Source organism: Schistocerca cancellata, unplaced genomic scaffold (assembly GCF_023864275.1).
Source record: "Schistocerca cancellata isolate TAMUIC-IGC-003103 unplaced genomic scaffold, iqSchCanc2.1 HiC_scaffold_1096, whole genome shotgun sequence".
In the NCBI taxonomy this organism is placed as follows: Eukaryota; Metazoa; Arthropoda; class Insecta; order Orthoptera; family Acrididae; genus Schistocerca; species Schistocerca cancellata.
In genome coordinates this window covers 966,291-990,920 of record NW_026047095.1, presented here as the reverse complement: position 1 = coordinate 990,920, position 24,630 = coordinate 966,291, and positions in this window count along the sequence as shown.

Here is a 24,630-nt window from a genome sequence, read left to right as displayed (position 1 = left end):
GATGATTGAAGAGCGCAGATTGGCCAACCGCAAAATAAATAAAATAAAGTGAAGGTGTAACTTTCCATATATGATGTCATAGACGGAGTAAAATTTTCAGAAGAAACATTCCATTACTCACTTTAAACGCCCCACGAAAATCACAGAAAACATGAAACTGGAAGGCCACACTAATGTTTCGACCTCCGTCCTCTAAAATTCGAATCCAATAAGCCACCTCGGTCGCTGTACTGTCAGTAAACGGACGACTCAGTATAAGAACTACAACATTTACAGCGTTTGTTTCAAATACTGTGTAAAAGGAATAGACATTGCGCAGCCCACAGTGAGAAAAAGTTCACTGAGCTATTAGAGGTGCACAATAAGTGGATTGGAAATTCGAGCAACTAGAATTAAAAGCCATTAAACGTGGCGTCCAAATAAGTACCATATGCACAAGGTTTATACGGAATCCTTATTACAGATCGTAATTTGTGGTTCTGTGAACAAGTGCTCTGTCTGAAGCTGTCTAACAAGGGAACCTCCCCATCGCACCCCCCTCAGATTTAGCTATAAGTTGGCACAGTGGATAGGCCTTCAAAAACTGAACACAGATGAATCGAGAAAACAGGAAGAAGTTGTGTGGAACTATGAAAAAATAAGCAAAATATAGAAACTGAGTAGTCCATGGGCAACATAGGCCACATCAAGGGTGGTATGAGCTCAGGAGCGCCGTGGTCCCGTGGTTAGCGTGAGCAGCTGCGAAACGAGAGGTCGTTGGTTCCAGCCTTCCCTCGAGCAAAAAGTTTAAAATTTTTTTCAGACAATTATCAGAGTTCAGGCACTCACATATAATCAACTTCGCTCCCCAGAAATCCAGGACATGTTCAGATTTCCTTGGACATATGCAGGATTTGACGGTCAACACGCGGAAAAATTTGAAAACGTTAGAAATATATGTTTTCACAGAGCACGGGGAAAACTGTGCGACTGTGAAACTGTTGCATTCATTTGTTGCAGTTTATGTGACTAACTCGTTTGTTTTCTTCACTTTTTGGCAGTGATTATCACATCCACAAGAAAATCTAAATTGTGGCAAGGTAGAAGAATCTTTTTACCCATTCGCCAAGTGTACAAGTTAGGTGGGTCGACAACATATTCCTGTCATGTAACGCACATGTCGTCACCAGTGCCGTATAGACTATATCAGACGTGTGTGGAGGAATCGATTGACCTATGACCTTGCGATCAAATGTTTTTGGTTCCCATTGGAGAGGCAGGTCCTTTCGTCTACTAATCGCACGGTTTTGGGGTGCGGTCGCAAAACACATACACTAAACTGATTACAGTGAACAGAGACGTCAATGAGCGAACGGACAGATCATAACTTTGCGAAAATAAATTAAGTAAACTTTTCGCTTGAGGAAGACTTCAACCAAGGACCTCTCGTTCCGCAGCTGCTCACGGTAACTACGGGACCACGGCGCTCCTGAGCTCACATCACCCTTAATGTGGTCTATGTTGCCCATGGACTACTCAGTTTGTATATTTTGCTTATTTTTTCATAGTTCCACACAACTTCTTCCTGTTTTCTCGATTGATCTGTGTTCAGTTTTTCAATGCGTATCACTGTGCCAAATTATAACTAAATCTGAGGGGGGTGCGATGGGGAGCTTCCCTTGTAAGTAATAAATCTTACACGAATCTCTGTACAGGTCGCATCACATATATTCAATAAAGTAGTCGCTAAGAGATCATGGTCGTTGTTCCTTATTTATTAGATCGGTATAACGTACGGTCTGCCTACAGAACAACAGATCATCTGCTGAGAATCTCGAGAGGCACAAATAACCAGCAATGAAATTATTGCTCTACTGTGCATATTTTGTCTCGTCGTTTAGAAATCTTTGACGGGAGGTTTTTGCAGTACTGAGCAAAGGCGAGACCGGCTGCTGTCATTAGGAGTTCTAGGTATTGCGCCGGACGGGTGGCAGTCATCGCAGGTAGCGGGATTACAACAGGAGATAAGGGCGCATGACTCGGGGTGGCGTGTCGCAATCACAGCTGCAACAGGCAGTGTCAGAGCAAAGCACTGCAGAATATACAATGACAAGACGTGAACGCAGAAGCAACGCAATAAGGGTTAGAAGTTCTGAAGTTGAAGCATTGGTAAAATATACGCAAACTCACTAAAAAGCACGATCTGTAAATATTTACAAATGAAAGATAAGAAGGGTGCTAGAACCTATATGGATTTGCTTTCAGTGGTAGAAACTGACAGAAGCCCTTCAAGTATACCAGAAGTGATACAACTCAATCCCCAAGGAATTGTTATAAGGCGGCTGCTTTTCCTAATCTATTTGGGGCAGTCTAACCAAAACGAGACAGATGGAGGAAAAAAAGGTTCAAATGGCTCTGAGCACTATGGGACTTAACTTCTGAGGTCATCAGTCCCCTAGAACTTAAAACTACTTGAACCTAACTAACCTAAGGACATCACACACATCCGTGCCCGAGGCAGGATTCGAAACTGCGACCGTAGCGGTCGCGCGGTTCCAGACTGAAGCGCCTAGAACCGCTCGGCCACTCCATGCCGGCACAGATGGAGAAGAAAGTACGTAAACTCACTACTACTTTACAAGTAATCGCCGTAACTGTGAAGGCATTTATTCCAATGTGACACAAGGTGGTCAGAGCCTTCACGGGAAAATGTTTTTAGTTGCCTACGGAACCAGATTTTACGCTGGCGTGCACCTCCTCTCCGAAGCAAGTCGACCGTCACGAATGTCTTCTCCAGGGATCCAAAAATACCAGAAATCTCGTGGACAGCGATCAGAACCGAATGGAGGATGTGTAAGAGCTGTCCAGCGGAACTTCTCCAGCGCGGTCCAACCAACCTTGGCAGCACGTAGGCCCGCCATCAGTGGCCGTTGATTTGTTTTGAACGAAGGCAGAGTACAATCATCGTTCCATAGGCAACCGCAAACATTTTTCCATAAAAAACTTTCCATGTTGTCTCACAGTGGCTTAAATGTGTAAGCATTTATGGCGATTACTTTGAAATAATAAACAATTTACTTGCTTTTTCGCATCTGTATTGCTTTGATTTGATTGCCTCTTATAATTTTAACGATTTAGGTGTTAGTCTGAGGAGCCCTTCTGGAACTTTTGCAAATGATACCGCCATTTACAGTCTTGTAAAGTCACCAGAAGATCCAATTCCAAAATGATGTAGGCAAGATCTCTACGGTGCTAAAGCTGGCAATGGACTCTAAATAGCGAAAAGTGTGAGATCATCCACACGAGCAGTGAAAGGAATCCGTCAAATTTCGGTTACACAATAAATCACATAAAGATAAAGGCTGTATATTCAACTACATTCATAGCAATTACAGTAACGAAAAACTTACATTGTTATGGGGTAAGCAACTAAAGAATCCTTTTCATTTGCAAAACTCTTACAAGGTGCCACAAGTTGCTGAAAGAGACTATCTACACTACATTTTTCTGTCCTCCTCTGGAGGATTTCTGGGCGGTATGGGATCCATATCAGATAGAATACAGGAAACCATCAGAAAAGTTCAAAGAGGGGCAGCTAGTTTTGTATTATAGAGAAAAAAATATATCTCATACGCCAGTTGGAGCGGTAATCATTAAAGCAAAGGCGTTTCTCGCCACTTAAGTAGGGAGCAATGATCATCGTAAAAAAAATTATAGAAATCAGAGCTCACAAGGAAGGAGTCAAGTGGTTGTTTTCCGTGCCCTATTCGAGAAAGGAATGCGGAGAGAAATAGTCCGAAAGTGGTTCGATGAATACTCTAACAGGCACTTAACTGTGAGTTGCATAGTAATAGTCACACTGATGTAAATGATTTCACAGCTCTTAACATCACTCTGCTAAGCGCTATTTCAGTATCTGAAGTACAATTTGTAACTAAAAAGAATCCAGCTAAAATTTGGATAACTAATCCTAATAACAAAAATTTGTTATTAACAAAACTCCAGTGTAACTCATGTCCTGTTAGTCACAAACTGGACTTGGATGTTAAATGCAGTGTCACTGTAAGTTAAGGAAATTATAACTTCGAAAGGATGTATACATATACGGAACTTGTACTACCATAGGCGAGGTCTGTACTGAAAACTAAGATGCAGCTCTTTGAAACCGGTCCGCCAACACATACCTACCAGCTGCATCACAGAGTTTCTTATACACTGATTTGCTGTCAGGTTTTAAGGGAGGGCAATATTCTACTTGACACATGCTAGTGATCGCCTCGAGAACGCTACCGTCGCAGACTCGCATTCCAGAAGTCTGGGGTACAAATTCCAGTCGGGCCATCCACGTTAGGATTTTCTAGAGTTTTCTTGAATGAAGTACTGCGAATGTCAAACAAGGATACGGCCGATTTTCTTCCCCGCCATCTCCGCATTTGTGCTATGGCTATATTGTCGTCGTCGACATTCCTAATACCTTGACCGTTGGTCCATCCTTCGAGTCCAGGTACCTAGGAGGTGGGGAGTCTATTCACGCGGCGCCGCTGGTTTCGCAAACAATTCTCCGAAATTTCCAGCGCGTCATCCCCTCCACCCCTGCCACTAACCCTCCCTTGCAGTACTATTACTAGTCACAGGCACTGCGTGTGAGCCTGTAGGTCAGTGGTTCAGTTACTGCGGTGTCACGAGCTGAACAAGTCTTTGGCCTACGCACCATCGGTTAATATCGTTCTCACAGCAGTGAAAGCCGCGTTGGAGATGAATCCGCAGCCTTCTTCACATCGAGGACCGGCGGCAAAGCGACCGAGGAGGGAGTCGTCCCCAGAAGGGCAGGCGGCGACGTCTCCGACCTCACACTGCAGCCGTTTCGAGGTGAGTCCACAGAGGCTTGGGCGGTGCTCGGTTACGTTCTGGCGCTTACAGAGAAGCGCCACAAGCAGGTTTTGCACTAGGTTCGTTTCCTGGCTGTTCGGAGATGTAGAGTAGGTCTCTTACAAGAATCTAATAGTCTATGATTCGCAGCGTGGTGATTTTCATAATAGCAGTATTTTCACAAGTAATCTGACGCTTCCTTCTTCGTACAGAGTTTACAGTCTCGCCACAAGGCAAATAAGTTTTATTCACGTCTGCAGTACTTTGCTAACTTTCGACTCCAAAACGGACTCCACAATTGTTAAAGTTTCTGTCGGTTTTGCCATACGGAACGCATTTTGAACAGTATTAATTGTACTTTTTCCCGTCTGTTTAGTGGGAACAGTATTCCGTCCGGATCCTATTGGTAGTGGGAATCAGGTAACGAGGATACTGAAAAAATTCAGCTGCATTTAGCTAGCAGCCTTCGTGAATCAGTACACAATGGGTGTGTCAGCAGCAAGAGCTTCGTTTATGGATAAATGTTCTGTTAACTTTCCTCAGTCAGCCTTGTAAAAAGTATATTATAATACCGTTCAAGTTGTGATTCATTTTCAGTTCTATTTTATGACTCACCTATCATTAGACTATGTATGCCTAGACCTGAAGTCTTGTACCCCTGGCCTGTTATCAACGCTGTACGCAATCTGGATGAGACAAGAAATATTGCTCTTGTTAAGTTGTAAAATGTAGTGCTAATGTAATGTGTAGAACTGAAAAATAGCGGCTTCGTCCCAGTTTTGCCCATTTCAACTCCGAGTAGGACGAAATCTTAACGTGTGTTCAAACCGCTAAGTGCGCTAGTAGGCGGATTCTTGGCGTTCTGTGATTTCTCATAACTCATTTAAATGAAATGCGTCACATCACGGGACGCATGAACGCTATCAAAACGGAATCTTCAAATGTACTTCGGTAGTGCTTACGATTCAATATGGTTTATGTGTCATATAAGCACTCTTCCCTTGTTTTTTATTAGCAGTGAGCTGGCTGTTGATAACATGCACGGTAACGATTCCTCTGGAAAACCTTGCAATCTCAGGGTATTTCTAGAATTTCATTAAATTGCTGGGAATTCTGCGTCTTTAACCTTGCACGGAAACTGAATTTTACTGAGTTTTGTAAATCACAAACTTTAAAATGCTGCGTATCGCAAAGTATGTTAATTGTGTGAATGTTATTCCACACAAATTATCGAAGTTTGAAAACTCCGGCTAAACTGTTGCTTATGGCTGCGGTCGCTCTCTATTAATTTATCAGGAGCTTCTACGCACCATCGTATTCATCACATCTGAAATTCAGAGCGAATTTTTTCCCTTGTTTGAGCAGCCATCCTTGTATTCTTTATCATCTAAGAGTACTGAGCTATAAGTGATCGTTGAAATAACGTAGGAAATGTAAATATTTTACAAAATTCTCAAATTTCATTCGCATGGCATGGGTTCTAGGCCTACCTAACGGGATATCGTGTAATCTTTTATTTTGTTTTTTACCTTCGTCATTGACTACTGAAAATGTCTACATAGCAGCTATACATTTTGTTCAAACGAGCGTCCAAACGATTTGCGGGAGATACGAACGAAAACATAAGAAAGCAAAAGTATATTGCTACCTTTAAAACCGACAAAAACTAAACTGGTTGCGAATATCGAACGCTTCGGGAGAGGTGAGATATGACACGTGACACAAATACTAGTTTACAACAAGCTGATGACTGTAATACAACCAACTTTTGTGTCTGCTTCTGTACCTAGCAACCCACCTTATGGTGTATGGAGGAGAGTATTTCGTATGTCACCACTGCTTTCTATTTACAAAAGCTCAATGCGAAAAAATGACACAAAATTTTCGTACGAAATTCTCTGACTTTCTCGTAACGGCCACTTAGTATGGTGCAATTAAAAGGGAGTGATATTTTCCTGACACAACTTCGGACTAATGAGCCTGGGAAACAAATATTTGTGCCAGTCAGGAACTTAACACCGAGTTACCTGCTTGTCGCGAGCTCCCTATTCATGCCTTTAAACATCGTAAATTAAAATTCAATAAGAAAAATTGCCCTGTCACCTTAAGGATGAGTGGATAGTTAATAAAACAAAATTTCTAGTGTAAGAAACCTTATTGGTGACAGCCTTTCTACCTGCCTTATTTCTCGCAAATGCATTTTTTTTTTTAACACCCCACTGTACCCCTCTTTGCTGTCAATGATGCTTCTTTTGCCTGACTTCTTCAGCCACTTACTTAAATTAGTTGTGCGTAGGACATTATTCTAACATGAACAGAAGAGCTTCTGCCGTTTCTTCGTTCAAACGCGACAACTAGTGATACGTATTGCGCAGTTCAAACAAAATCATCTTCCTATAGTTTAACTAGTTTTCTTCTACAGAAACTAATAAAAAATTAAATTCTTACGTCTTCGTCATCTACTCTGGCAATCCTATATTAATGAAAAGACTGGATGATGATTTTACTAAAGTAAAAAGTCTAATTTAATGTCAGTTTTTGTTCCTGTAACCCGGGCAATGTCAACTTATTTCACTTTGTTATGGCAATGTATAGGCAAAGAAGTTTTGAAACCAGTGTTCTTGTTAGCGGAATTTCGTTAATTTAAAATGTTCTGCTTCTGTATAAACTACAGTTTTGTTTTCAATTACGTTGTTCGCGAAATTCCAAGGAGCAGGAGATAACAGACCATTACCTTATCCGAGCATATCTCTATACCTGAGATATAATCAATTCTTAATGGTTTTGCAATGATATCGTTTGTCACCGCACCTTCACTGACTTCCTTCAAATGGCGTCCCCTCGTTTCTTTCCAGTCAGTATATCCAAATCTTCTTGGATGGTACGCTCAAAGAAAGTCAACAGTAAATCTCTCCGTGATGTCAACGCCTCTGGAATTTGTGTCATTATCTATGTGAAGCTCTCGCACGTATTCAACAAATCGGTGACAAAACACGCCGCGTCTAGTTGGGTCTTTCAACTTCTTAACTCCTGCCTCCTTAACGATTAATAGAAATTCCGCAATACCCGAGAATCAGCGGAAGGATCTGTTGGTAAACTATTTCTCCGCAGGCATATGCTAATGAATCTCTATCTAGTTTCTGCTTTTACTACACCTAGTTTTATGTGGCCATAACATTTCAGCTCGAGCCTGTCACATACTATTAGCTTACCGTCATTAAGGTTTGGAATTATTGATAAACGTTCACGTAACGTTGGATGTTTTCGCCTGTTTATGAACTATAAATTACTTTAATTTAAATTGATCTTCAACTGTTAGTCGCTGCAACAAGCGTGGGTAATTTGCTGGTCTTCCTGCAATTAGCCACAATTTACTGTCGTTTCCAGGTGCATCATCCACTGGCAGCCTAATGGTACTTACACGTTATTTCCAAAAATATTTAACAGTCCGGAATACTTTCTTGCCATTTAAAATTTTATTTATGTGGGGGTACACAGTCTCAACAACTTGGTCCAAGTAGGCCATATTCTCTTTATCATCCCTGCAGTTGGCCAGTTTCAGCCGTGGGTCAGTTCCAGCCACATATTTTCAGCTTCAAGCTTCATTTCACATTCTAACAAACCGCTAGTACATAAAGACAGGCATAAATTACACTTCTATGTGTATGTAGCACAAAAACAATTCAACACAGCAGCAAAATACAATACAGCTGTTTGTACCGTCTGAGGAAAGTAAGCATGAACACTATTGTACCACACACACACACACACACACACACACACACACACTCACACACACACACACACACACACACGATGTATACCTGTCAACATGTACCAGCAATACAGTAGAATGTGAAATGAAGCATAAAGCTTAAAATATGTTGTTGAAAATGATTCACAGTTGCCCGCATCTCGTGGTCGTGCGGTAGCGTTCTCGCTTCCCACGACCGGGTTCCCAGGTTCGATTCCCGGCGGGGTCAGGGATTTTCTGTGCCTCGTGATGGCTGGGTGTTGTGCGCTGTCCTTAGATTAGTTAGGTTTAAGTAGTTCTAAGTTACAGGGGACTGATGACCATAGATGTTAAGTCCCATAGTGCTCAGAGCCATTTGAACCAACCAATGATTCACAGTTGAAATTGGCCAACTTCACGGACAATAAATAGAATACAGCGCATTTGGACGATGTTTTCATTCTCAAATATTTATGTTCTCAGAGTTTCGTACTATATAAAAAATATATTATTTCTAGCTGTCAGCTGCAATGTGATCTGAGATTGGTGCTGATACTGTTTCATATACAGTTACGACGCATCCCGCGTTGATAACCGGGCTTCGGTCTCCCTCGTAGCATTCCCAAATACAAATCAGACGCGTCGGTCAGAAATGTTCGTTGATCGCTGGCCTTCAGCAGAAGAAGACGTCTTGTCATTGCGTTTACCCTCTTAACGCCTGTACCTTCTACTGCGCAGTTCCTCTACTAACTTCGTGCATTGTTAAACTTTTTTCCCTTTTCAGCCACTCTGCACCACGTAATCGTATAACGAAACAGCGAATATGGAGGGAACCTTAGGGGCCAGAGCGGTTACTTTACCGACGAGTAATTGCGTTAAATACCTCTGTGGGTTTCAGTTGTCAGGGCGAAGCACTGAACTCTCACCTTCTGTCAACAAAGCTGGTTGTGCTCTGTGGGTCTGCTTCGTCACGCGTTGAGAAATCCAGAGGAATCGACTGTATCGGCAGCAAGCATGCAATGATTACTTGCTAAAATAATTGGCTATGGATAGTTGGTTCATTCCTCAGATATAGAGTTAGTAACTGAGTTATCACAGAACGAGCAACACGTTGGACACCATATCATACGTATACACTTGCTTGAGACGCAATGTACACTTTATTAAGTAATTAACTGACGACTACAACTGAATTTTTCGTCGCTGCTTGACAGAACGTGACTGCTCTCATGAAAAAGGGAACACTTCCCAGCAGTTTTCTTAATTCTGTTTATTTGGTTGCGAATTAGCTTTCTATCATAGCCATATGATAACTGAATGTCGTAATCATGAAATGATATGCATTCGATAACGGTACAGATACTGAAGATACATCGAATCTTGAAGGCCAGATTTTCTAGAAAGGAAAGCATTATTTTCTTTACATTGTATGAAAATCGTAACATACAACAAAAATGAAAAATACAGTTAAATTGTTATAGTAACTTAAATTTAGCATGTCTGAAATTTAATTTAACAGAGGAGAAAACGTAAATCGTATTTTGTCTTTTAAAGCTAAGCGCCCATTTAGTCATATGTTTATTGATTTCATGTGTGTCTAGTAACGCCATCTTTCTGCGAATCGTAACATATTTAAAATGTCGCAGTCCCCATCATAAGTGTGGTTTTCTGTTCAAAATGTTCCGCGTAGGTAAAATCTGTCTTTCCTGGTCTCTAGCCAATCTCACGTTCCGATAACCTATTGTCACAGCTCTGACTGACTGACTGACCAACATATATTTCTCAATATCGCTTGCATCTCATTTCGTACACACCACTACAGGGCAAAGGTTTTGTTGTGAGGCATAAAATTTTACTACGTTGTTATTGTGAAACGTATGTCTGGAGTTGCCTGACAAATGGGGCAGGCAGGTTCTTGTTGGTCAAGGTACAGAAGTGGTGCAAATTTACGAATTTCATTTTTTTCGTGCAACATTATCAACCAGATAAGACCTACAGTCATTATTGAGAACGAACAGTTTGACAACATTTAATTTTGACTGAAAAGCAAATCCGGATAACGAAACCGTTATGAAGTGATATACGATCGAATGGAAAGCTGCATGTTCGTCGTTTTATATTGCGAGCTGTTATTTTTCAGCAAAAGCTAACTGTTGCTTTGTGAAAAGTCTGTATTAATGTCCAAGAACATAGAAGAGCCTCCGAGCTCCATCGTGAACTGGATTCTATTTTGTACATTTTAAATGCTTTACGATTGTGTTTAATAGTCCTATAATATGTGCCCGTAAAAACACTGCATGATCCACATAACTGACATCAAATTTAATTTTGCAACTTAGTGGTCTTTCGTGTAAGAAAACTTGTTCGAAATTGCCCTTTAAAACTCAAATAATGCGGGACTAGCACAAAAATCCATAACTATTTTATCGAACTAGTAATAAAATGATTTTGGAACGGAAAAAATTCATTTTAGGGAGATTTGCTTCTTGACGATTAATGTCATGACATTCGAGTAAATTTACTTAAGATCTGTTTAGATAGTCATTAGTGGGAACGTTTGTAAATAATCTAATAATATCAGCGATATTAGTTTAGAATTATATGGTACTAGTATATATTTAATTTCATCCACAGGAACTACGGAATGTCTGACGCCAAATTTAAGTTAAAATTTTATTCGTTTTTGATAAAATCTTGTTGCTAGTCAGTAGCAGGGAGCACAAACTGTTAACTGACGAGTGTGAATGGAAAAGGCTCTAAGTGCCATATTCCACAAAATGTGTTTTCAGTGATGTTGCGCTTCCTGTACTTTGTTTCATGTTCCTGGGTTTGATTCAGGGGCCAAACAGTGGAGGAAGTCTTTAAGATACGCGTTAGTAGATGGAACGTAGTCTTACTGCCAATCTGTACTTCTCTCTGAAGTCCCGAAATTTAATAAACATGAGAAGAGGTTTTTTCTCATTACGATTCTATTAGTTAAAAGCTAATTATGTATTTCCGTACTTCAGATAGAACGTAGTATCTTAGTATTATGGAACAAAAACTGTCCTCCGACAGTTCTATCGAAACTTGAATTTCTGAGACTACGACTGTGTACAAAGTACATGTTGATTCTTGCAAAGAAGAAAACAGTAACCAGCTATCGATAATAACGCTGTCTATTTACACAAATATCCCGTTATCGGTTTTGAACTGCCGGTTCATCTTCAGGCTGACGCTGTTGTTTGTCTTACACTTGTTATTTACATTAGATCTTGGTAAAACAGCCAAATAATAATGTAAACAATAACAAATGCTACGTAAAGACGAGCATCCATCTGAAGATAAACCTGTCGGTTAGAAGCAGGTAACGGCACTGTCTGTGTAAACAAATTGCATTATTAACAGTTGTCAGTTCATATTTCCCTCTTTGCAAGAAACAACTTTTAATAGTTTTGTTACTGGTACTTTGAATAGCTAATTATGCTGTTACCGCACTTAGTATTTGCCTACCAATTTAACTCATTATTCTTTACTATAATGTGGAGGGCAACATTAACCTGCGGTATCAGAAAATCTACTCATTTTCTGGATGCCAATAATTTATGTACAATCAGAAGTTCACGTTTTTTTCACTATCCTGAGAAATGTCAGATCTGGAACCTGCGACCTTTTTACATTTCTACCGTTCAGCTCTTCGTAATAGTGCGTACATGGCGTCGAATAAAGACTGTATTTGGACATCCCCAATGTTCTGATATCAAGAAAGTTAACCTGCAGTGAATGCTATAGATAGACTTTTACGGTAGTTAGGACATTAGGCTGGTACCCGGCTATCCGTTCAATTGCCCAGTCTTTTCCCGAAGTGTTATCCGGGTGATTCCTCGGAAAAGCTCACGGTCGATTTTGTCTCCACTTCTTGTGCAGTTAGAGCTGCTGTGAGCTCAGCTTCAACGGTATATTCAGCTCTGTATTCATTTTCCTGATTTAATGTTAAAATTGTCCATGGTTGCATTAATTGCAATCGGACACGAGAATAGGTTCTTCTCGCGCTCTTTTTCCTTCGGTTCTGCATTAGAAGATGGGTGCTGTTGATTTCTGAGCTTTTAAATGTCGCTTCAAACCATACACTCAGATAATATAATGATCATTTGTACTTCACTATAGTATTTAATTACATTGTTTACTGTAGTAGTAAGTACTGTATTTCAATATTTATTTACATGTGACTCTTTCAATGTCTAAGATTGATAGCTGCCTTTGTCACCCCTTCTATAAACAGTAGGACTACGAAAGGCAAAAAGTGAATGATCGAACTATGTTGAATTAGTGGAGGGTGGTGGGTGGGGAATGGGGGTGGGGAAAGGGGGGGCGGGAGTCGAATCCTACTCGCTTTTCTTACGCGTAATTCTGAACGTGGGACGTTGATACTTTCCTCTTAACCACTCCCCTCTTGGCACCCCCTCCTCACACCACCCGAAAAAAAAAATAATAATAACAGAGTCAAGCTTCAAGAAAATCTTGTTGGATTCTCTGCCACCTAAATAACAATCAATATCTGAAATGTTCATTTGTTTTGAGCATCACTTATGCTATGCCCTCAGACTAAATAAGCCTGAGATTAAAGGTCAAAATTAATAAATCGTGAAAAGTACGATGTTCCACATGCTGACACCTGAGTCACTAGAGGTGTGAAAGTGACCGCAGTTCCAATGTCGACGGGACGTAGATATGCTTTATATCCTTCCTGTTTATCCCTCTTTTTATGGCAACGTTAATACGACCTCCTCAGTTACATTCCAATTAGAAAATATGTGGCTCAGGAGAAATACATATGAATGTTTGTATCTGCTTACTTTACTCATCAGTTCTCTGGTCGAATTATATTTCATCACAAAACATTATGCCTATAAGGATGATTTCCACTACAGAATACCTCTAATTACGACGGTGATGCTAAAAGCTATTTTTTAAGAGAAGTTCAGTAATTTCTATCCAGTTATTCCGCTGTTGCACAGTAATTTCGTACGTGAAGTTAAATGGTTAGACTGAAATTCAGGTTCTCGTTTTAAACTCGTATGTGTGAAATTATGGCTCGTATTTTATTCGAATGTCACCTTTTGAAATACTCTTACTATTGAGCCGTCGTGCTGCACAATATTTGCATAACCGTTACAATGCGGGTAGGACCAAACTTTTATATTAAGGTCTCTAAAGTAGGGAATCCTGTCGGTGGTGTTTCGAAATACTTTAGTTTATGAAACCTGACCATTGCAAAATACTCGACGTTAAATTTGATCATTTACTTTTCGGATAGATAGATGCAAACAGTCTTCAGTTTCATACTGTTATTCACACACATCTAAATTTCGTAGTTATTATTTGTTCTGACCTGTCCTGAGGTCAACATTATCAGCAGAAGTTAGTCATAGGCCTACTAGCCTACGAGAACTAACAGTGCAATTCAAATGGTTGAAATGGCTCTGAGCACTATGGGACTTAATTTCTGAGGTCGTCAGTCCCCTACAACTTAGAACTACTTAACCCTAACTAACCTAAGAACATCACACCCATCCATGCCCGAGGCAGGATTCGAACCTGCGACCGTAAAGGTCGCGCGGTTCCAGACTGTAGTGCCTAGAACCGCTCGGCCACCCCGGCCTGCCGTGCAATTAAAGGTAAACGTGATTGTCCAATGGAAGATTTTATTAAATTGTGCAAGTTCTGTGAATTTTTTAAATGACTTGATATTCGGCATTGACTGTACATTTATTACTCATGTGGCTACAAGAGCTGGAAACACTGCAAGTAGTCAACGTTAATAAAAAGCATTCTGACAAGTGTCGATGAACCGCACACCACGCTAGTTCAGTCGCTTTGTACGAGGCTATTAGATGGGAATATAAGTGAATACAAGTTGATCCGCTGTTAATTGCTTAGCAGTCTTTTTGGTCTCACGACACAGTCTCAGATGGTCATTGAGGGATGAAGTGAGTCATAGCCTCATACCAGGCGGCCTTGAGTACTCAGTCTCAAAACTTAAAGTGGTTCTGTTGCCTACTGGCTACCGCAGCCGTCTGCTAGTGGTCTAGCGCGTGTACCACTGGATCGCGGTCAACTCTCTCAGCAAAACAATTTTCGCAGCCGGACTATTTTAGTGCGCCAACAACGTTCTCGCCTGGACCGCTAGCATTAGCTTTGCAAAATTACTTATTAACTTTAGTTCATTGAAAAAAAAAATGTTCAAATGTGTGTGAAATGTTATGGGACTTAACTGCTAAGGTCATCAGTCCCTAAGCTTACACACTACTTAACCTAAATTATCCTAAGGACAAACACACACACCCATGCCCGAGGGAGGACTCGGACCTCCGCCGGGACCAGCCGCACAGTCCATAACTGCAGCGGCCACGACCGCTCGGCTGATCCCGCGCGGCAGTTGATAACAACTGGTATCATCAGCTCATGATAGGATATAAAGCTGCGTCTACACGCGTAACTTAACTGACGCTACAGCTCGTGGCAATCTGTCGTGGCACCTACTACCATTCACACGGACAGCCACCGTTACTACGCAGCGCCGTCAGTCTTCAGCCCCCGACGCTATCAGAGAGGAATTATATGTGTAACGTTTGTATCTGTGTACCTGTGTCTGGCACCATAGATACAAATCGAAAGGTCGCACTTTAGTGCAGTTTCTTTTTGCTTCATATCTTCTTTAGTCAGGATGGTCCTTGCTACATTCCATCAAAGTCTATTCAGTCGTTAAATCTCATCAACTAAATGAAGTAAAAATGTTTTCAACCAGTGCGCTCTTTTGATATACGCTAAGTAATACACAAGAGCTACATCAGATCACGTAGTACTGGATTGTAGAGCTCAAAAGGATCCAAACTGAAGCGAGTTTACGGTTGACCAACAATGATGATTTTTGTCATCCGCCCGTTTCAGCACTTACAAAGCAGAGAAACGGTGATTGTGACTCAACTGTGAAAGATAAACATACACTCTGGCGGACATTTTGTAGTTGCTTTTGAGATCTACAATTCAGTACTAAATCAAATGATTTTGATCTAATACTTTAGGCAGCCTACCGCAAGGGAGCGCAAAGGCAGCCCACTTCCTTGCGACTTGATTTAGAACTGTCGCCATTGCTTATCGCTTTTGTTACCTAAATTAGCTAAATATATATGAAAATAGTCAAGGACTGCATGTGTAAATTAAGAAAAGAAACACGTAAATTGCATACGTGTACAAAATACGAAAGAAAAGAAAAGAAGTGAGAATATTAATTCCAGGCTGAAACGCTAAATCGCACGTGCAATATTCCATTGCCAGAACCTTGTAACTGTAACGGAAAGATACACCTACTGTCAAAATACGCAGAATTCGGCGAGGCAACATCTCGTAACACAATTTCGTGTCTCGTCCCGTAAAATTTTTGTGTGGATGTGGGGATAGTGTGTCGAACGTACAGTGTCTACTAATAAAATCTAACGTTTAAAAAGTTGAAATAAACCTTAAAATTTAAAAGATATCCCGACACAAATAGTCTCCTAAAACGAAAAAAAAGTATTGCCGCAAGGTTTAATAAAAATATTATTATTTTGATTCAAGCGTCGCCGGGTCGGGAGAACGCTAAGTGAAATAAAAAACAGAATACACCTACAAATTATGAAGTATGATATTTAAGTACAAGTAAGCTACCTGGACAACTTAGGTCAATATCAAAACAACAATATCAAATCGTAAAGTCTAAGTCTTAATTAATTTACTCCGAAAAATTCGCAGTACAGACGAAACTGTCAGCGATGTTTGACCGTCAGGGTCGCCGCACTTGGGGTCACATCACGACCCACGCGCCTCACGCTCGAGTTTTAATGACGCGTATATTAATACACCATCTTCAAACCACTGCAAGATATAGGCCCCGTAAGATGTATTACCGCATCATAATAAATTTGTATGTAATTAAGTAAATATAAGACATAAGATAAATAGGTACCTCCATTCTTTAACAATGATAGGGTACTTAAAGACAGGTTAGTTGACATACTTTATATAATAAGTAATTATTTAGAGTGGGGACGCGCCGAATTGGAGGGGATGATGCAAAACAGAAGAGGCTTATGGTCACAATAATGAAAGCACGCTGATTTAAAACGTATAGCTCCTGTTAACTTCTCATTAATTTTATTCACTTAGCGGTCTCCCGAAGCGAAAAAAGATACACTGGAGCCAAAGAAAGTGGTACACCTGCCTAATAACGTTTAGCGTCCCCGAGAGCACACAGAAGTGCCGCAACACGACGTGGCATGATGAACTCGACCGGTCTGAAGCAGTGCTGGAGGGGACTGATTGACATCATCAACCCTGCAAGGCTCTCCATAAACCCGTAAGAGTACAAGGGGGTGGAGATCTCTTCTGAACAGCACGTTGCAAGGCATCCCAGGCATGCTGAACAATGTTTATGTCTGGGTAGCTTCGAGGGCAGTGGAAGTATTTAAACTCAGAAAAGTGTTCCTGGAGCCACTCTGTAGCAATTCTGGACGTGTCGGGTGTCGCATTGCTCTGCTGGAGTTACCCAGTTCCGTCGGAAAGCACATTGGACATGAAAGGATGCAAGTGATCAGACAGGATGCTTACGTACTTGTCACCTGTCAGAGTCGTATCTAGACGTATCAGACGTATCGCTCCAACTGCACACGCCGCACACCATTACAGAGCCTCCACCAGCTCCAAGAGTCCCCCGCCTACATGCAGACTCCATACCCGAACCCGTCCATCCACTCGATACAATTTGAAACGAGACTCGTCCGACCAAGCAACATGTCTCCAATGTTGGTGCTGACGGGCCCACGCGGGGGTTTAAAACTTTGTCTTGTGCAGTCATCAAGGGTACAGGAGTGAGCTTTAGGCTCCGGAAGTCCATATCGCTGATATTTCTTTTAATGGTTCGCACGCTGGCACTTATTGATGGCCCTGCACTGTAATCTGTAGCAATCTGCGGATGGGATGCACTTCCGCCGTGTTGAACGATTCTCTTCAGTCATCTTTGGTCCCTTTCTTGCAGGATCTCTTTCCCGGCCGCAACGATGTCGGAGATTTGATGTTTCACCAGATTCCTGAAATTCACAGTACACTCGTGAAATGGTCCACGAGAAAATCCCCATTCCATCGCTACCTCGGATATGCTGCGTCCTATCGCTCATGAACTGACTATAACACCACCATCAAACTCACTTAAATCTTGATAACTTGCCATTGTAGCAGTAGTAACCGATCTAACAACTGCGCGAGACACCTGTTGTGTTGTATAGACGTTGCAGACTGCAGCGCTGAATTCAGTGTGTGTACGTATCTCTGTATTGGAATACGCATTTGCTATAGAAGTTTCTTTGGTGCTTCAGTGTATTACTACCTGTATTAAACCTAAAGGGGCAACACATATTATTTTTCACTTTTAGGAGTTATTTGTGCTTTTTTTAAATGTTTAAGTTTTTCAACATAGCGTCAGCCAAGACGATTAGGGCGGATAGTGACTTTACATCGCTCGTTATGGCATTAGAACTGATCCAAGAGTTAAACAGAAGGAAAGAAAACCCAAATGTTGGATCTGTTAGTAGATTTTCCGTATGAATAAAATGAGGACAACAAACACACTTACAAATGAAGCGAAACTCGGTGATGTAATGTCAGTCTCTTATGGCACATCACCCAGCAGTTAGTTTGCAAATGTCAAATGCGGACGCAACCACTCTTCTAGAATTTCAGAACGTTATTGCGTTCTTTAGTGTGAATCTACCCGGATAGCCGTGGGCGTTAAAACGTCGCTTTCGGCGAGGGGGAGACGTGTCGACACCGGATCGTAGTCACTTGGCGAATTAATGACAATGGACGGTGTGCCAGCCAGCCGGGATGTTGTACTTAGGCGGCTTGTCACATTCGACTAGGTGAATACCGGGACGGTACCCAAGCCCTCCTCATCCATGCGTTTGGCTCTTCACATGAGTAACCCTTCACGTGGACAGTTCGGAAGGAACGGTACGGGATGGTGACAACACTGGCATCCGGCCAACCCTTATACCAATCACGTCGCACTATTTCGTAACCATGCCGACCCTGTCCTGATGCGTGACAATGGTGCTAGAAAAAATTATTGACCTTAACGTAGGCATTTCGGATAATAGGTTTTACTTTCGCAACTGTCACGCCACATTGGGTGCATTCGTTCAACAATCTGTACAGTCTTTCGTCGAAACACAACTCTATACAACTCTCGTTTTTGTTTCCATATTCATTCGTTTTTTAATCACACACACACACACACACACACACACACACACACACACACACACACACACACACCTGGGGGTCGCACACGCAATTTTTCGTAAATAAAGTTTAATACTAGTATCAAGTCACTCTTCGCGAGGTTTCAGAAACTGCGAACTGACTGAAAAAATTCGCAACACTAAGGCAGAGTCCTGCGACATAAACGTAAGTTAGCAGTCATGTTTCTACATATGAAAGATGATGTCTATTCAAGTTCCGCGCCAGTGGCACAATATTGGTGCTAGTAGCGCCACTACGATGATGCAAATGAGTTTTTGTTTTATATGCTAGCTCTAACGTTCTTGGAATTAGTTTTCTTTCAGATTGTGAATGTAGCGAGTTGATGCTAGTCAAGAACGCCTTTAAGGTGACAAAGACATCGTCATCAACACCTCACTGAGTTTTTATGAGGTCGTGTAATAGGGCTACGAGGAGCTGCATATTCCTCCTGCGATATTGCAGAAAGTCTTGGTAGGAACGTAGCCACTGTACACGACTGATGCCAGCGGTGGTCACAAGAAAGTACCGTCTCAAGGAGACCCCTCTCCAGACGGCCACGTGGCACTACTTAGAGGCAAGAGCTTCGTGTTCGGCGTATGACTCTGACGGACAGTACTCCATCTGCAGCAGCAATCTGAGCAGTAGCTGGCACCACGGTGACACGAGGAACTGTCACAAATCGGCCACTGCAAGGACAGCTCCGAGCCAGACGTGTTATAGCGTGTATTCCATTTACCCAAAACCACTGCCATTTGGGACTTCAATGGTCTCAAGCGAGAGTTCATTGGAAGGCAGGCTTGAGGTCTGTTGTGTCATCTGACGAAATCGCATACTGCTCGCTGCCAGTAATGTACGTGTTTTGGTTGGTAGGGATCCAGCTGACTGCGTGCAGCCAACTTAGACACATTATACCTATACGTGGACTTATGTTATGGGGTGCGATTTCGTACGACACAAGGAGCACTCTAGTGGTTATCTCAGCCACCCTGACAGCAAATTTGTACGTTCATCTGATGTTTCGAGTTATTGTGATGCCAAACATGGGCGGTACACCACAGGCGTTTTGCAACAGGATAACGGTCTTCCACACACTACTGTTGTAACGCAAGATGCTCTACAGAATATCGACACTTTGAATTGTCCTGCTCGAGCACCAGATCACTCTCCATTTGCACAAGTTGAACATATATGAGACATGAACTCCAGCGTCATCCGAAACCACCTTTAACAGTCCCTCAATTGACCGACCAAGAGCAACAGTTGTAAGCGAATGGGGGAGGGTGAGGTTATTGTTCCGTCTGAGTTTGCTAATTGTACCCACTCACCTCGTAAATCCAATCGTTATTCGCTTCTTCTCTTGCAGTCTAGGAACACCAGCTTGAGTATTGCTGTAATAGAAGATAGCTATTTTTTTAACATTTGCACTACACAGTGCTGCACTGTTACATTCTTCACAAAATAACAAATATGTTGATACACTGATACATACCGTAACACTGCACCACATACATTATCCCACACTGCAATCCAGATTCGGCGTTCGTGGCAATATAGGTAATCAAAGTTTCATTCACCGGCGCGAATGAGATGCTCGCTGGCATCTAATCATGTTCTCGTAATTGTTCTTGTGCGAACCGCGCATTACGTCTCGTGAGGTACACGAATGACTACACAGCATCAAACACCTTTATAGTCCCAAAATTTACTTGTTCTCTTAGCCTTATTCCTTAAAATCTTCACACCAAACACACGGTTAGAAAACCACACCGTGACTCGCTCGCTCGTTCTGGCGCGAAAAAACAGAGAAGCGACCATAGCAATGTATCACAATCGATATCAGTGCTACTCGATACACAGTCGTGGAACTCCATCTCACAAACTTACATCTGGCACCTGTACAACACGAAGCATGCATGTCTGCATGCTTGCACTTAACATTTTGGTGGTTGCACCAATTATTAATGTACCGGCTTTTTAAATTTGTAATGGATTATCTGGCGCTTACATTTACCTACGATCTTGCAATGTCAATCAGTTAAATATGTTACCCAGATGAAAGCATTCCCGAAATTTCATTCCTCAACATTAATTATTTTTTCGGTTCAAAAATGGTTCAAATGGTTCTGAGCACTATGGGACTTCACATCTTAGGTCATCAGTCCCCTAGAACTTAGAACTACTTAAATCTAACCAACCTAAGGACATAATACACCCATCCCCGAAGCAGGATTCGATCCTGCGACCGTAGCGGTGGCGCGGTTCCAGACTGGAGCGCCTAGAACCGCTCCGCCTTACCGGCCGGCTATTTTTTGGTTTTGTGATGTTTCCAGTCTCTGTATAAATGTTATGCCAGAACAGTACGCAACGAGTACGCGCATGCATGAATGAAATCCTACTGCTGCAGTACGCAGCCTATGATCATGTATTCGGCTGAAAATGGGAAATCAGTATCGTCTATAAAACTGATGCTACTGGAAAGAGAATCGGCTATATGTTTAGAAAATGGTACACAGTGAACAGCTTGTGACAGCTGTAAACAGCTGATGACCATAACTTGGCAGAGCAAATAGCCAGTCCGCAGCTCGTGGTCGTGCGGTAGCGTTCTCGCTCCCCGCGCCCGGGTTCCCGGGTTCTATTCCCGGCGGGGTTAGGGATTTTCTCTGCCTCGTGATGACTGGGTGTTGTGAGATGTCCTTAGGTCCGTTAGGTTTAAGTAGTTCTAAGTTCTAAGGGACTGATGACCATAGCTGTTAAGTCCCATAGTGCTCAGAGCCAGTTGAACCAAGTAAATAGCCTTTGCAGTTATACTTTACTTCACTGTCAAGCGGAAGCCGCTCTGCAGTGGGCCAGAGCAGGAAGCTTACGGCTGAATGTCCTGGCAGTGCTCAGGACTATACAGAGAACAAAAAGGGAGCAAAAGTACATGACAGAAGCCTCTTTAAAAGGAACCATCGCAGCATTCGTTTCAAACGGTTTACTGATACAAATCACCATAGTCAAGCTGTTACCTGAGCTCCACTGCTCAGGAACATGTTCCTAGTGTCGAGAATCGTATGACTTGTCATGTTTTTGCTATGTAAACATTAGTACTGAATAAACTTTATCGTGCAGAATGCTTGTTACAGCATCGTCGAAGTGAAAATATCAGACTTTAATTACAATGATGCAGAAATTCCGTTCACCGTGGACATATATCTCGAGAAAATTTCACAGTAAATAAACTTTACAAATTGTAAACGGAAAATAAATATATATTGTATAGCATTACGGCTTACAAAAATGTACTTTCATCACACAGAGGAAACATATATCGTATGTAATGTTCGTCACGTCTGAGAACACGTTCGCCGTGTACAGTGCTGGCTGTATCCGTAATCATTCCATAAACCTATCTATGATGATGTCCTCCTCGCCGTGTCCGGCGACAGCGACTCCGTCAGTCTTCTCTGTCCTTGTTGTGGTAGGCTCGGAGGTGGCTCGCGAATCCGAATTTTGCTTTGAATATCTTGTTGCATGGAGCACAGTGAAGTTGACCAGCAGAGTTGTAAGTATACGTGTAGACAGGCTTGAGCTGAGATTTTCGGAGCTCTCTTTTGGCATCCAGGTCCATTACACGCTTTTGCTCGAATTGTTCGATGATCTTATGTACAGTTGATCGCCACTCCGATCGGCGCAATGCTAGCTCCTCCCAACGGTTGCTTGGGATGCCACAGGCTGCAAGGTGGCGTTTAATGGTGTCTTTATATCGCAGGTGTTGACCACCTTTCCTCCTCTTCCCGCACGAGAGCTGCGAGTAGAACACCGCTTTAGGTAGCCTACTGTCATCCATGCGTACTATGTGACCACTCCATCTCAGTTGATGTTTCATTATTAAAGCTTCAATACCAGCCAGTTTCACGCGGCGCAAAATCTCCGTGTTTGGGACACGGTCTTCCCATTTGATGCGCAGAATTGATCTCAGACATCGAAGATGAAATTTATCTAGCTTGTTAATGTCAGCTTTGTAACAGCACCAGGTTTCCGAGGCATAGAGTAAGGTGGATAATACTAATGCTTTGTAGACTGCAATTTTTGTTTGTAGTTTGAGATCATGTGATTTCCATACTCGGTCATTAAGCTTACCGAAGGCTGAGGCTGCGCTGGCTATACGCGCTGCGATTTCCGATGTCAGGCTGTTGTCACTTCTAATTTGGCTTCCCAGGTATTTGAACTTTGACACATTTTGCAAGGGTTTGTTATTTATCTCAATACTAGAGTCATCTGCATTAAGACCTCTAAGTGGTTGTTTAAGAACTTGCGTCTTAGTGATGCTAATGGCTAAGCCAAATCTTCTGCAGGAGGCATTTAGCAGGTTTATGTAAGTCTGAAGAGTTTCGCAAGAATTAGCCATCATGCATACATCATCCGCGTAGAGAATCTCTAAGATGGATAGTTTGGTTACGCGACTTTTTGTTCTGAGGCGAGAGATGCTGAAGACACTTTTGTCTGTCCTTGTGTCGAGACTAATTTGATTACTACAGGCTTTGGTCGCGTCTCTCATAACAACTGCGAAGTAAAGTGAGAAGAGTGTGGGAGCCAGAACACAGCCTTGTTTTACACCACATGTCACGGGAAACTGTTCTGAGAGCTTGTCCTCATGGCGGATTTTTGCCATCATGTTTTCATGAAACTGCCGAATCAAACTGACAATTTTGTCAGGGCACCCAGTTTTCTTTAGTATGATCCAGAGAGCTTCCCGTGGGACACGATCAAAAGCTTTTTCCAGGCAAAGCACATGAACAAAGGCCGATGTTGCTCTAAGCTTTTCTCTTGCATTTGTTTGACAACAAATATGGCATCCACTGTGCCTCTGTTTGGGCGAAAGCCACACTGGGTCTCTGGTAGCAGTTTTTCTGCAAAGTGTGTTAACCGGGTGTTAATTATGTGGGCAAGGACTTTTCCCGCTGCTGAGAGAAGAGAAATGCCCCTGTGGGAGCTGCAGTCTGATATGTCACCCTTGCCTTTATAGATCTTGGAAATACAAGCATCTTTCCAGTCTTGTGGAATCATTTCATACTCCCAAATCCTTAAGCTCAGAGCAAGCTCTGATGGCAAGTTATCTAATCCTGCTGTTTTGTCATTTTTCAGCTTAGCCAGTGCTGAAATGAATTCATTGTAGGAAGGGGCATCCGCAAGTTGTTCCTCAACTGGCAGGTCTTCAAGTGCTTCTATGTATGGAATATGGTTGTCTGATGGTCGGGATTAAGAACGTCATTAAAATGTTCCTCCCACCGAGACAGGATGTCACTCTGTTGCGTCAGCCGACAACTTTTATCTTTGCTATAGACTGGTGCTATCTTCCCAACTCTTGGACCAAAGATAGTTTTCAGGGACTCAAAGAATCTGGCCGTTTGGTGTGTGTCGGCATATAGCTGTATTTCATTTGCTTTATTTGCCCACCAACTGTCTTTGAGAGCACGTACCTTCACTTTCAGATTGTAATGCGCTGCTCTACGCTTGTTATCATCAGGGGTGCGAAGAGAGGTTCTGAAATCATTAATTAGCTTTCTGATCTCTGGATCTGAGTCGTCAAACCAGTCCTGGTGCTTCTTCTGAGGCTTTCCCAAGACTTCTGAAGCACAGCCACGCAGTCTGCTAGCGTATGCACTCCACTGTTCATCTACAGGGGCAGATTCAGATATCAAAAGGCCACCGACACCAAATTTTTCATCCAGTTTTGCTCTCATAGTCTGATC